The 14,471-nt window shown below is 42.1% G+C and overlaps 1 long non-coding RNA gene across 1 annotated transcript in view; it reads right to left on the reverse strand.

The window, feature by feature from the left end:
* Nucleotides 1-820: 820 nt before the first annotated feature.
* LOC110533673 (uncharacterized) overlaps nucleotides 821-14,471 on the reverse strand; it is a 31,330-nt gene continuing 17,679 nt past the window's right edge. Inside the window, exon 3 of the long non-coding RNA XR_016483657.1 lies at nucleotides 821-1,490. This is a non-coding gene — a long non-coding RNA (uncharacterized LOC110533673). The remainder of the gene's footprint in view (nucleotides 1,491-14,471) is intronic.

Here is a 14,471-nt window from a genome sequence, read left to right on the forward strand (position 1 = left end):
GAATACTATACCAAGGCAAATTAACTGTACAACTTTGTATAAAGAGGGCCCTACATTGCTGAATAGCGTCTTATGAGTATCTTTGAACATCTGGGCTATATGCATGTTATTAACAATTGGAAGTTTATGACTTATGCAATACAGTATAATAATAATCCATCTAAAGAACGTTTATGACCATGGCTTCATGGTCATTAAAATTCTTATCTTTCACCTCAGTAACAACACAATTCTCATTGAGTGTGTGATCTGTAAGACATTGTTAAATATGAGGAGTAATAGAGATGACGCTAGCAGCAGGCTCTGTTGGACTGGCTAAGCTCTGTGCTTTGTTCCCAGATTGCAGGGTTAACGATTTTCCGTCCTGGGTGGCGGGGGAGGAGCGTAGAGAGTGAGTGTTCCGAGCGATCCGAGTTGGAGAATTAGGATGCAGCTCCCGTCGTCAATGCCGAGGAGCTGTCTGCTGCCTTACCAGCAGCCCCTGGGCCAATGATGGATGATATATGCAGTGTGGCCCCAGTGCTCCCAAGCACAGTCTGGCTATGATATATATATATATATATATATACATACATACATACATACATACATATACACACACACACACACACAGTGAACCTAGGGTATTTGTTGCTAATTCACCTCCACCAACCAATGCCTACTCAACCAATACATGAGCAGGGAATAAAAACTTGACTAGAGAAGTGGAAATCAAATTGTTATAACACTATGTGGGGTTTCTTATATATCACCTGGGTTTAACTTATCCTGTAGGCTGTAGGGATCCCTAGAAATAAGACAGACGTGTAATATTCATCAGTTTATTTTCACACTTTTTTATTTATTTGTAATGACATTTTACACTATTTGCATTCCATCATTTGCTTTCTTTACAACTATATTCAAATATATTTTTTAAAGATTTATGTTTTATGGAATAACATAAAATACAAATATTTGAGGAAATCATATGCACGCATCTCAAGAAACATTACATTATCACTATATAGTCATAAAAGCTCTTGCAAAAAAAAAACATTAGCCTGACTGATATGTTATTGTTTTTTGGATACATGATGTGCACTTGAACATAATGTATCTGGTCGGGAGTTTAAGCATTAATATGTGTGTGTGTATGTGTGTGGGCCTGGACAGTGTACGGAGTGTGAGGGGTCAGGCGGTGCCTCACCCCCAAAGCCCCTTGGGACATCTAGCTTCCCTTCCGCCTTTCTCTTGTCCTCCTCCCTCCCTCTCTCTGCCTGTTCTCATTACCCTTACCTGCTGTCTTGCTCTCCTCTCATTTACTTTGTAGACCTAACTCTCCTGCAGTCAGTTTAGCCCCAACCCATTGGCCCTGTCGCCTGGGGAACAGTCACTGCATACCAATGATGAGGGGAGACGAGAAGAGAGCGCTCTGCGCCGTCTGAGGAACAGCCTCCCTTCTGCCACCCCCTCCCCTACACCTCCGCTACCTCCTCCTCCTCTTCGGTCTGGGGAAATAGAGAGGGAGGCAGAGAGAGAAAAAGAGAGTGAGAGGGAAATAGAGGCAGATGGAAAAAGAGAAACAAGAAAAAATAGTAAGAGGGAGAGAGACAAAAAGGGGGAGGGACATACACCAGTGTTTTAAGTGACTACAGTGGGACAGGACAGATTGAAAGGTTGTATGGTGTCTCCCTCTGCACAGTGGGAATCTAGATCTGCAGAGCAGTGCTACCAGCTAGCCCCAAACGACTCTGGCTAATTACCCAGCTCCAGGCTATCTGTCTGTCAGTTAGAGAAGCAGCCAGCACGCCTGACATTTCTACTGACTCATGGCGAGCCAATACGCCATGTGTACCAAAACAGGAAAAACTTAAATGAAAACACAGAGATTCATTTCTCCAAATGTAACAGATTTGGAGATGGCAAATGGCAGACCCCAGTGTTACAGTGACTGTGATTTGGTCTTACCTGTGAGTGAGCAGACACATAGAGAGAAGGGGGGGGGGGGGGGGGGGGGTAATTAGTGAGAGCATAAAAATTACAAGGGAAAAAGGATGTTAATCATGTTAACAATGATTAGAGGAGAAACATTACAGGACCATTCTGGGAATGCATATGAGTCACAACATCCAGGCATAGTAATTCACATCATAACCACTCAGTGTGAAATATGACTACACAGATTGGGTCCATGTGACCACCTATGCATTGGTTGGGCAGTGCAGTGCACTCGAGGACACACAAAGAATTTCCTCTGTCATGATCGCTTTCAGCAGTGACACAAGGGAGCCAGTATGCAGTATTTGAGTGTGTGTGTAAATGTGTTTGTGCAGGTCTGTGTGCAGTCTCTGTGACTAGGTCTACAGTCTCTGACTGGGCATGTCCTTGCCAGGTAAAAGATACATTCATTAATTGGTCCAAGTAGCTGTTGGCCAACCAACCAATGGGTTAAAAGCATTTGCCTGTGGCGACACAGCCAGGCCAGCTGTAGGTCACATTCAAGTCCCAGCCAGTTGAAACCCAACCTGCAAGACAGATCCTAATTATCCCAGGCAGTTGCGGTTCAATAACTCCAGCAAGCTGGCAGCAAGATACCACGTTTCCGTGGCAACGACTACGAATAAGTGATTTGCAGATCAGAGTGAGACGGGAGGTAACCGTGGATGTGGGGAGGAGGGAGGGAGGAATGGGGGAATGGAGAGGGGGTGGAAGAGGGAGTAGTACTCAGCTAGAACACCATCATGGGCCGTTAGAAGGCACGTACACAGATAGAATGCACATGACACGCACATAGACATGCACTCACACATGCAGTACACATACAAACACACACACATACTTAGGCACACACAAAGTTCATACCAGTGGACATGCTAATGGTCATGCACTGTCCAGACATCAGTGTCTCTATACTCCATCCCCATACCTATGGTTGAAACGATGTCTCAGGTCAGGAAGAGATAGATACTGTCTTTCCACTGTTCAACTTACTGCAGTGAAGTGTATCCCTGGGCATTGCTGCCCTGAGCATAAAAGGGAAAACTTGGCCCTGTATATTTTGGTGCCATGGTTGTATTGTCTAAAGCAGAGTTTCCTAAACTCGGTCCTGGTCCCCCCCCCCCCCCCCCCCCCCCCGGGGTGCACATTTAGTTTTTTGCCCCAGCACTACACAGCTGATTCAAATAACCAAAGCTTGTTAATGAGTTATTTGAATAATCTGTGTTGTGCTAGGGAAAACCCCAATATGTGCACCTCTTGGAGGTCCGAGGTGTGAGTATGGGAAACACTGGTGTAAAGTGCTGCACGTATATTGTCTAAATCAGGGTTTCCGAACCATCTCCTTATTTTTTTTTTACCCAAAACTGGCACACCTGATTCAATTAGTCAAAGGATTAATGATTAGTTGAATAATTGAATCACGTTGTGCCAGTTAAGTGTTAAAACCAAAATGTGAAGGAGGCAGGAGTGTTAAAACCAAAATGTCTGGGAGGCAGGAGAGGGTTGGGAAGCCCTGGTCTAAAGCACTACATTCCCCTAAAGTAGATTAAAATATAAAATTACATTTGAATTTGGATGGCTTTTTCGGTGAACGAAAGTTGTCATTTGTGTGTTTTCAGGTGAATGTCTGGCCTCCTGCCGCAGTGTCTGGAAACACAGACATAGTCAGCCCCCCCCCCCCCCCCCCCCCCCACGATCTCTCACACACCTGCTGCTCCCCCATCTACCTGAGATAAGAGATCTGCTGAGCTGCAACGCACAAGGCACAACAATGCCTGACAACCAATGGTAGAAAACAAAACAAAAAAATCCCTTTAAATCCATCAAATTTCTGTGTCAACTCTGTCCATTTGAAATGTGCGAGCCGGCCTTTAATCTGCCCTTATTACATTTTATCACACACAAATGGGAAGCGCTGAGCATCACACACACACACACACACACACACACATGGACTTGGACAAAAAATCTGCCCTGGCATTTCAGCCACACCAGCCCACATCACCGTGACTTACACACAAAGGCAGTAATGCTACTGACACATAACATAGCTAACTATAGTACAGCATCTCAACTTTTACTTTTACTTTACCAGTGACCCATGAAACATGTTCCTCCTTTTTTAACCAGCTCATGTTTAAGACAAATACAATGTTCTAAGACGAGCATCACTGGGACCAGAAGACCCGGGGACCACACTGCCTGTGCTGGGCCCAGCAACATCCTAGGTTAACACTCTGTTTTAAGTGTCCATAATAAACTCATTTATAAGGTATTTCTAAGGCATTTACAAACCATTTGCTCACCATTTATTAATCACATGTATATATAGTTCCAGAAACATCTTATGTTGTGTGCTTGTTCTTTTTACCAGGTGCATCAGGAATGTCCAATGGCTCATATTTTTGTGAGAAATTACACTGGTCACTCAAAACATTTATAAAGTACAAAGCTAACATACGGAATTGTTTTAAGATGGTCATACCATGTATCATCTAGCTATTTGATTTAGAATTTAGGACCCCTTTAGCTATAAAAAATAATAAATAAAAAATATTATTTGATTAAATATTGAATTTGGCCTTAGCCCATAGAAACACACTGAATAACACATTCATAAATTGAAAAAAAGACAGTCAAAAAATAAATAATAAGGAATAAGGTTTTGAAGTGTCTGTCCTATATCTAGGATATGCCGTATATATATATATATATATAATTTTTTTGGGGGGGGGACATATTTAACCCCTTATTTTAGATTACACAAAACTACCTCCATATTTCAATTTGTTTGTATGGGTTTCCTTCAGACGAGTTACCTGACACTTGTGGGGGTCGTACAGGAAAACGGAGAACACCATCGTGTTCCATAGAGTGGTCATAATAGTTTGTAGGCTTAACCATTCGGATGCTACAGACATTTTCGTGAAAATACCGATTTTCGGGACGTCTCGAGGTCTGACAAATACAACTGTAGCTCGGCCACCTTCCACCGCAGATGCGGAAAGCTGACATAAACGAATGCGGTGGATTGAGACGCAGCCCTGATATCCCTAGCTTAAATTAACGAGGTTTGATGGGGATTTTTTTATTATGCTACTTAGATCGAAGTTAAGGAACTTAAGTTAAGGGACTGGCAGTCTCTCTCGCCCTCTGTTTTCTTCTATTGAATTCAAAATACAACCTTCTGTGTTTTTTCAAAGAATGATGCCGGGACAAGTTTAAGTGGCTGCGAATACATTTACATCAAGAAGTGACAGGCCTTTCAGCGAATATAATAAGCGGGAGATAGCCACTGAAGGCTGGAAAGTCCTGCCTATGCAATTTGAAAATCTCAACAAATGTATTTGTCATTTCATAAACAAAACGCTGCAGACTAAGTGAAATGCTTACTTAAGGGCCTTTCCCAACAACGCAGAGATTTTTTTTTTTGAGAATTAGTAGAAATAATAAATCAAATTAAATGTATTCAGTACCAGTCAAAAGTTTGGACACACCTAGTCATTCAAAGGTTTTTCTTTATTTTTACTATTTTCTACATTGTAGAATAATAGTGATGACATCAAAACCCACACAAACATAAGCTGAGCACTTGTTGGCTGCTATTCCTTCACTCTGCGGTCCAACTCATCTCAAACCATCTCAGTAGTAGGCATGATCTGTGTCAGTGTGTCTTTCTCTGACAGAGTCAGAGTGGGTCTCACTCATTAATGATGAGCGTTTGACTTTGAATGTGAATTTGCGCCACCTCAACTGAGCCAATCAGAAAACCGGGCTGGCCGTTGCCCACTGGTCAGCCAAATGCATCAAAATAGATCATTAGGAAAACAGATAAAGAGCGCAAAAGTCATAAAAAAAACAGTGCCTTCAGAAAGTATTCACACCCCTTGACTTTTCCCCCACATTTTGTCTTACAGCCTGGATTTAAAATGGATACATTTATATTTTTGGACACTGGCAGACACACAATACCCCATAATGTCAAAGTGGAATTATGTTTTTATTTTTTAAATTTTTTTTTTTACAAATTCATAGAAAAATAAAAGCTGAAATGTGTTGAGTCAATAAGTATTCAACCCCTTTTTTATGGTAATCTTAAATAAGTTCAGGAGTAAAGAATGTGTTTAACAAGTTGCATGAACTCACTCTGTGTGCAATAAGTGTTGAACATGATTTTTGTTTAACATCTCTGTACCCAACACATGCAATTATCTGTAAGGTCCCTCAGTTGAGCAGTGAATTTCAAACACAGATTCAACCACAAAGACTAGGGAGGTTTTCCAATGCCTCGCAAAAAAGGTCACCTATAGGTAGATAGGTAAAAAAACATTGAATATCCCTTTGTGCATGGTGAAGTTATTAATTACCCTTTGGCTGATGTATCAATACATCCAGTCACTACAAAGATACAGGAGTCCATCCTAACTCAGTTTCCAGAGAGGAAGGAAATCATTCAAGAATTTCACCATGACAATTGTGACTTTAAAACAGAGTTGAATGGCTGTGATAGGAGAAAACTGAGGATGGATCAATAACTTTGTAGTTACTCTACAATACTAATCTAACTGAGTGAAAAGAAGGAAGCCTGTAGAGAATAAAAAATATTCCACAACATGCATCCTGTTTGCAACAAGGCACTAAAGTAATGCTGCAAAAAATGTGGCAAAGAAATTAACTTTTTGTTGTGAATACAAAGTGTTATGTTTGGGGCAAATCCAATACAACACACTACTGAGTACCCCTCTCCATATTGTCAAGCATAGTTGTGGCTGCATCATGTTATGGGTATGCTTGTAGTCATTAAGGACTGGGGAGTTTTTCAGGATAAAAAATAAACAGAATGGAGCTAAGCACAGGCAAAATCCTAGAGGAAAATCTGGTTCAGTCTGCTTTCCACCAGACACTGGGAGGTGAATTCCCCTTTCAGCAGGACAATAACCTAAAACACAAGGCAAAATCTACATTGGAGTTGCTTGCCAAGAAGATAGTGAATGTTCCTGAGTGGCCGAGTTACAGTTTTGACATAAATCTGCTTTGAAAATATATAGCAAAACTTGAAAATGGTTGTCTAGCAATGATCAACAACCAATTTGACAAGGCTTGAAGAATTTTGAAAATAATAAAGAAATATTGTACAATCCATGTTTGCAAAGCTCTTAGAGACGTACCCAGAAAGACACAGCTGTAATCGCCGCCAAAGGTGGCTCTAACATCTATTGACTCAATGGTGTGAACCATTTCATTTTCAATAAATAAGGCAAACATTTCTAAAAACACGTTTTCACTTTGTAATTTTGGGGAATTGTGTGTAGTTTATTTCATAAATGTTGAATTCAGGCTGTAACACAACAAAATGTGGAATAAGTCAAGGGGTGTGAATACTTTCTCAAGGCATTGCATATATTTTTATGATTTTGTCAATTTCAACCACCCCCATTAAACGATGGTCCGGACCATCTGGCGGGCGTGCGGATGCACGCACACACACCTCTTTAGAATTGAATGCAATCTTTACACACCCCGGGTCCGTTGGCGAATGGACTTTAATCTAGAATCATCTGGAGCCTGGGTTAATCCACGGCTGGTTGCAGTATCAATCAAGCAAAAATGTTTCTGAGCCACAGAGTCTGAATGCTGTATAAAATGTCACACTGAATGCACAAATATTTTTCTTCTAATACATCCAATTCCAATCCATATAGCCAAAATGTAATATGGTTTAATTACTCTATATGGCAAAATGGCAAGAGGGGATTTTGATACATGACGTAATAATGAAATATAGAACTACTGTTGCTGATGATCAATGGGGGAAATGACAAGACAGTATGTTTATCTCTTACTATGTCTTTAACCTGAGGACCCACCTCCACAGTGGTTCAAGATATAATCTCATGATATAAAGTCAAAACCAGCTTCAGACAAGAGGCAGATCATAGTAATAGCATCTGTCCTACTGCACCTTGTCGGTCTTTGTTTGAAATTAATGAATTAGGATATTGGCATAAATTATTGAAATAAATATGAGAAAACAATTGGATGATTCGATGTGTAATAATACAAATAATGTTCCACAAGATTAGTCTTTGTTTTTTTATTGGTAGGCACTGTTTTTCCTTGCTTATTTTCAATGTCTTGTTATCTTTGTTCATTTTCTTTCTGCAGACTATACAAACAGTTTTCTATCAGAGTTCATCAACCTTTACCATATCAACACACCCTTTAGAAGAGGGAGGGAGAGTTAATTGTTTGAATTGTGAATTGCCTCTCAATTTACATGGATTTTACACTACATCTCCGAAACTTGACATGTTTGAGCTATTCATTTATTGCAATGTGTCTGTCTATTCCTCCTCTCATGTTGTAGAATCCACTCAACACAGGAAGAAGAGAACCAAAGTTATAATTCACAAAAGTAATATCCAGAATTCTCTTTTACATTATTTCGGGATTCTCTCCATATTGTAGTATTTTCCCTTCAGACTCAGCCACGTAGGCTACTTTACTGCATTTCAATGCAAAATAAATCCATATAATTTGGACCCGTTTCTCATTGTAAAATAGTTTGTCTAGGCTATTCCGTATTGAACAGTGTTAGAGGCTAAAGCCCCGAGGGTTGCTGAGATGATGTGAATGTAATATTTATTGCTTCCTTCAGATGACGATATGGGCTGAGCAGAGCAGCCAGCCTGCTTTGTTCGTTTTAGGGGAGCTAGCAGTCTAGCACAGCATCAAATCAAATCAAATTTTATTGGTCACATACACATGGTTAGCAGATGTTATTGCGAGTGTAGCGAAATGCATTGATGCATTGACCATTTTATCAGTGGGCTTCCTGCGAGCGCTAGCTGCCTCCCTGACTGCCAGACTTTGCTGCGTGTTAGACACGTCCTAATAAAACTGTCTGGCTGTTTTGTGGGCACCAGCTCTACACTCGCTGCGCCGTGTCTGACTGCTAGGAGCTCGCCGCACCGTGCCTGGCTGCTTGGTATTCATTGGGGCATGGCACTCACTCTTTCAGCTAGTGCTGGGGGCTCTGTGGCACAGACACAGACTGATTAGTTGGCATCGGCATTGTTCACTATGAACACCAAATGGGGAATAGATAGGAAAAAACATAATTAGTAAGAGAGAGAGAGAAAAGAGAAAGACAGAGAGGGGGCGGGGGGGGGGGGGGGGGGGGCATAGAGAGAAAATCTATTGTTTTGAAACTGCATTTCTAATGTGGGTCATTGAGCAGAAATTCGTTTTTTTACAAAAAAGCTAGCTGCCTTGGGAAAAGCAGAACGTTTAAAAATGAGGCTGTGATGGTGAATTTCTAACAGTCAGATCATGGTGAATTTGTATGGGTTTGTAGATTGATTTTGTATAACAACAAATCATGTGTTCCCATTTTACATCCTATCTGAATTCTTCTCAGTCTCCCTGAATTAAGATGGATTTCAGAGAAATTTGGGGCCTGGACTTTATTATATTGAAGTCGATAATTTGAGATTATATAAGGTTTTTAAGAAGTATTTACACATGTTTGAAACATGACAAATATTTAAGCACCTCATATTAAACTGCTTGAACATCACCTAGTTTCCACACATCTTGTAGATCTCTATGTAAAATGTATGTAAATAAATATAACCAATTTGGAAAACCATATGGTAAAAAATGTTTCTGTGCCGAACAAATATGTACTATAATTCCATATAGTGTATCATTTACAGTGCAAATACAGTAGAGTAATTAATGAAAACAAATGTTTGCAATAGAAGAGTAATTGTTATTCCTAACTTCAGATTTGCTGGGTTGAGGTCATTAAAATATAATTGTGTCTCAGGGGAATTTTTTGCATCCATTTAGATTTAAATCATAAAGCAGTTATAGGGATGCTGAAATTAAAGTATGCTTTCAGATTCCTTCATACATAATTGAAATATTAACTTTAAGATATATATATATATATATATACACACACACACACACACACACACACACACACACACACACTTATTAAAATACGGAATTAATGCTTAAGTGCATTTAGTGCTATCACTGCTTAACTGATCAAATGAAAGTTTGGCATTTTTCTGGGAAAATGTAATATTCATAAGTATCCATGAATGAGATTAAATCAATAAAATGGAGTAAAAATATTGAGAAATGATTGACTATTGAATGATATGATGTGTGCCTGCAGTATTGAATGATTTGATAGGAGGTGTGCCTGCAGTATTGAATGATTTGATATGAGGTGTGCCTGCAGTATTGAATGATTTGATATGAGGTGTGCCTGCAGTATTGAATGATTTGATATGAGGTGTGCCTGCTGTATTGAATGATTTGATAGGAGGTGTGCCTGCTGTATTGAATGATTTGATATGAGGTGTGCCTGCTGTATTGAATGATTTGATATGAGGTGTGCCTGCTGTATTGAATGATTTGATATGAGGTGTGCCTGCTGTATTGAATTACTTGATATGTGTGCCTGCTGTATTGAATGATTTGATATGAGGTGTGCCTGCTGTATTGAATGATTTGATATGAGGTGTGCCTGCTGTATTTAATGACTTGATATGTGTGCCTGCTGTATTGAATGATTTGATATGAGGTGTGCCTGCTGTATTGAATGACTTGATATGTGTGCCTGCTGTATTGAATGATTTGATATGAGGTGTGCCTGCTGTATTGAATGATTTGATATGAGGTGTGCCTGCTGTATTGAATGATTTGATATGAGGTGTGCCTGCTGTATTGAATGATTTGATATGAGGTGTGCCTGCTGTATTGAATTACTTGATATGTGTGCCTGCTGTATTGAATGATTTGATATGAGGTGTGCCTGCTGTATTGAATGATTTGATATGAGGTGTGCCTGCTGTATTGAATGACTTGATATGTGTGCCTGCTGTATTGAATGATTTGATATGAGGTGTGCCTGCTGTATTGAATGACTTGATATGTGTGCCTGCTGTATTGAATGATTTGATATGAGGTGTGCCTGCTGTATTGAATGATTTGATATGAGGTGTGCCTGCTGTATTGAATGATTTGATATGAGGTGTGCCTGCTGTATTGAATGATTTGATATGAGGTGTGCCTGCTGTATTGAATGATTTGATATGAGGTGTGCCTGCTGTATTGAATGATTTGATATGAGGTGTGCCTGCTGTATTGAATGATTTGATATGAGGTGTGCCTGCTGTATTGAATGATTTGATATGAGGTGTGCCCTGCTGTATTGAATGATTTGATATGAGGTGTGCCTGCTGTATTGAATGACTTGATATGTGTGCCTGCAGTATTGAATGATTTGATATGAGGTGTGCCTGCTGTATTGAATGATTTGATATGAGGTGTGCCTGCTGTATTGAATGACTTGATATGTGTGCCTGCTGTATTGAATGATTTGATATGAGGTGTGCCTGCTGTATTGAATGACTTGATATGTGTGCCTGCTGTATTGAATGACTTGATATGTGTGCCTGCTGTATGATGCCACCATATTTGAAGCAGGGTAGTGTAACAGTAAAATACCAAGTTTCAAACTGGCCCAAGCAACATTGGTGTGAATTAATAAAGTAGGTACTGTAGATGCAATGTGTATCTGATTTGATGCTGATCAAAAAATATTGACTTTGTCATGCCATCTAGTTGGTTTGCTAGTCGAGTATGGGGTGTGGTGGCTTGAAGAAACTTTGGATCTTACGTTTACGCCAACAATTTCATATGGAAACATACATGGAAAAGCAAATCCCAAACACGCGCTTCATGGAGGTACATGTTTGTCCATAGCAGTTTGACTGTTATTCACACAAGCAAGATGGAGAAAACCAGTTCAATGCGACATCTTGGCCGAGTACCGTGATAGAATGGATCGACCGACGGGCATTGTGTTGAATTACATTACTGTGGTGACATATGTTGGCCTTGATGATTCCTCGACGCTATGGACAAAACACACCTTTGTTATCAACCATTGTCTTTACATTTGCTAAGCCACACAGGTATGCATAGTATAATATCTACCTCTATTTTTTGCAATGTATGGATGATCATACATTGAGTGAGGGATAACTCGATAGTAAAGCCCATCAAAAAACAACTACACGTTTTCATACCACTACCAACAATGCTCTCTTTCGGTCCCCCTTCCTCATCCCCTCTATCTCTCCCTGTCTTCCCATTCCTCCCTTTCCCCATACATCCTGATGCGTGTAACATTGATGTCAGCAGCTGTTCCGTCCCGACTCCACCCTTGGCAGGCACATTGGGTTTGCCACTGTAGTCGCTTGTGCCCTCCGCCCGCGTCCCAAGAGCCTAACCCGTGATTTTTCATCGAGAGAGCTCACAAGTTAGGGTCTCAGGGAGCAGGAGAAGTACAACAGGGTCCCGGCACTGAGGAGCCGCACACATTCAGTCAGTCAACCAGTCGGCCGGACGTGGGGGTGAGTAGCATGGCACCCCTCTCGGTCGTACTCTATCTCTCACTACCACCACCCCTAGGTGCCTCCCTCTCCATCCTGACCCAAAACCACCTCCGCGTGTCTGTCTGCCCAGTGTCCGGTCTGACCGCTTGGGTAATGTGCCGACTGGCTGTCAAACAACAGTCGTCCTCTATGGACGAAGCAGGAGAAAACATTTCCCCCTTTTCCCGTCCTTCACTGCAGATTAGTTATCCCTTCGTTTCAGAGAGCTGGAGTTAGAGATGAGCTGATGGCTCAGCACACAAAGATGGGCATAGACATAGACCTACCAGAATACACGCCACAAACACAGTAAACAGTAACACCACAGCACAACAAGAAAATAATGGCAGAGACAAAGATGAATGACATGAGAGAAAACGAAGAGGGCAAAAAAGAGGAATAGAGCTTGCTGGAGATGGTCAGACCTTCATTTCCCGTGTCGCGGCGCAGAAGCCAGAGCTAGCCATAGACAGGCGAGCCAGCATTCCCTGCTATGCTGTGCTCTGTGCTAACTAGCCTTTGTGCTGGCAGAGGAAAGCCCCCCTAGCCAGGCAGCCATCTCGCCTCTTTGTCCTCTGAGTGTCGACATACAGGCAGATCATCAGTCTACATCTCCCTCTCGGGATGGCTGGACCCAGTGCTGGCCACTGCACAGGACCCTTCCGAAACCTTACATGCACTAACCGCTGCTGACCACCACACCACCGCCAGGGAGGAGAGCTGCCTGACAACCCCAGTCTGAGGTGTTCCACCACTGGGGGGACCAGAGACTGGTCCCCCCACTCTGTGGATAACCTCAGTCAGAGATGAAATAATAAGAAAATATATCTTTACACGACACCGCCACTCTTGGCTGACCCGCTTTGCGGAAGTGGCAGGTAAAAACCGATACTAATCAGCGTAAATTTTTTTTGAAATAAAGTTGTTTCGTGCAGAGCTCTCACAGTGCTGCCCCCCCACTCCCTGCTACAGACAGCAACGCGTACCCCCCCCCCCCCCCCCTTGCACCCACTGCCATGGCGGCGAGCTCTGCAAGGTACAGAAATAAGTTGTCACCGCCATAGTGCCAAGCGAGAGAAGCCACATTCAGTCATCTTCAGTCCTCTCATCACAGACAGAGTTCAGACACACACAGAGTAGTCACAGGCTGTGGTAATCAGAGACACACAATCATCATTTTCATGAAAGAAAGCAAACTGCCCTGTCATGAATCTTAACAACGCACCACATTGCAACCAAATGTAATTTGTACACTATAACCCCATAACTCCTCCCACTAATAATTAGATCGATAGATGCCTCACTCAGGGGAACACAGAGCAAAGCGGAAGCTTCCCGGAAACGCAAGTGCTGTCTTTGTTGCCTCGCACAATCCTCCGTCTCTGTGCCGACTGCCTTTGTCATCCATCTTTGAGTGGAGGATGAGGAAGAAAAGGATAAAAAAAAACAGCAGGCATAAGAAAAGCAAAGGAAAAGCAGAAAGGGAGACGCTGAGACCACGGTGGCTGAGCCAGACGCAGGTCAGTGAGGTGGGACGCCTCTCCTCCCCCTCCCTCACCGCTTGCATCATCAGCTCCATCTCATCACCCCCCACCTCCGCCTTAGGCTCCAGGATCTCAGCCGCATCGTGACACTGTCATCTATCCTGTTTTTTTCCACGCAGGTCCAAGACTAACACCACGGTGACAACAGGGCCATCGGGAGAAAACGGTGATGCCAAAACATTTTGTCTCCCAAAACACTGGCCAACTCCTATTCCCATCACCCCTCCTCTTCTCCCCATCCCCAGGTCTCTCTACCTGTCTGCTCATCTGGCTGTCTGTGACTCCTGTCTGTGGCTGTTCACTCGCCTAGAGTGTGGTACTACACTACGGCAATGGGAGTCTGCAGCGACAGCCCTCCCTCTCTCTCACTCCCTCCATACAGCCTCTGCCGACGCACACGTTCCACCCATTCTGCTGATCAATTCCTTCTCTTTCCTAAGGAGCACGAACACACTGCAACCAGCCAGCCGCCTGGTGGGTTGGCCAA

The sequence above is a fragment of the Oncorhynchus mykiss genome, chromosome 10 (assembly GCF_057628025.1).
Source record: "Oncorhynchus mykiss isolate SJ-2025 chromosome 10, ASM5762802v1, whole genome shotgun sequence".
NCBI classification, from domain to species: Eukaryota; Metazoa; Chordata; class Actinopteri; order Salmoniformes; family Salmonidae; genus Oncorhynchus; species Oncorhynchus mykiss.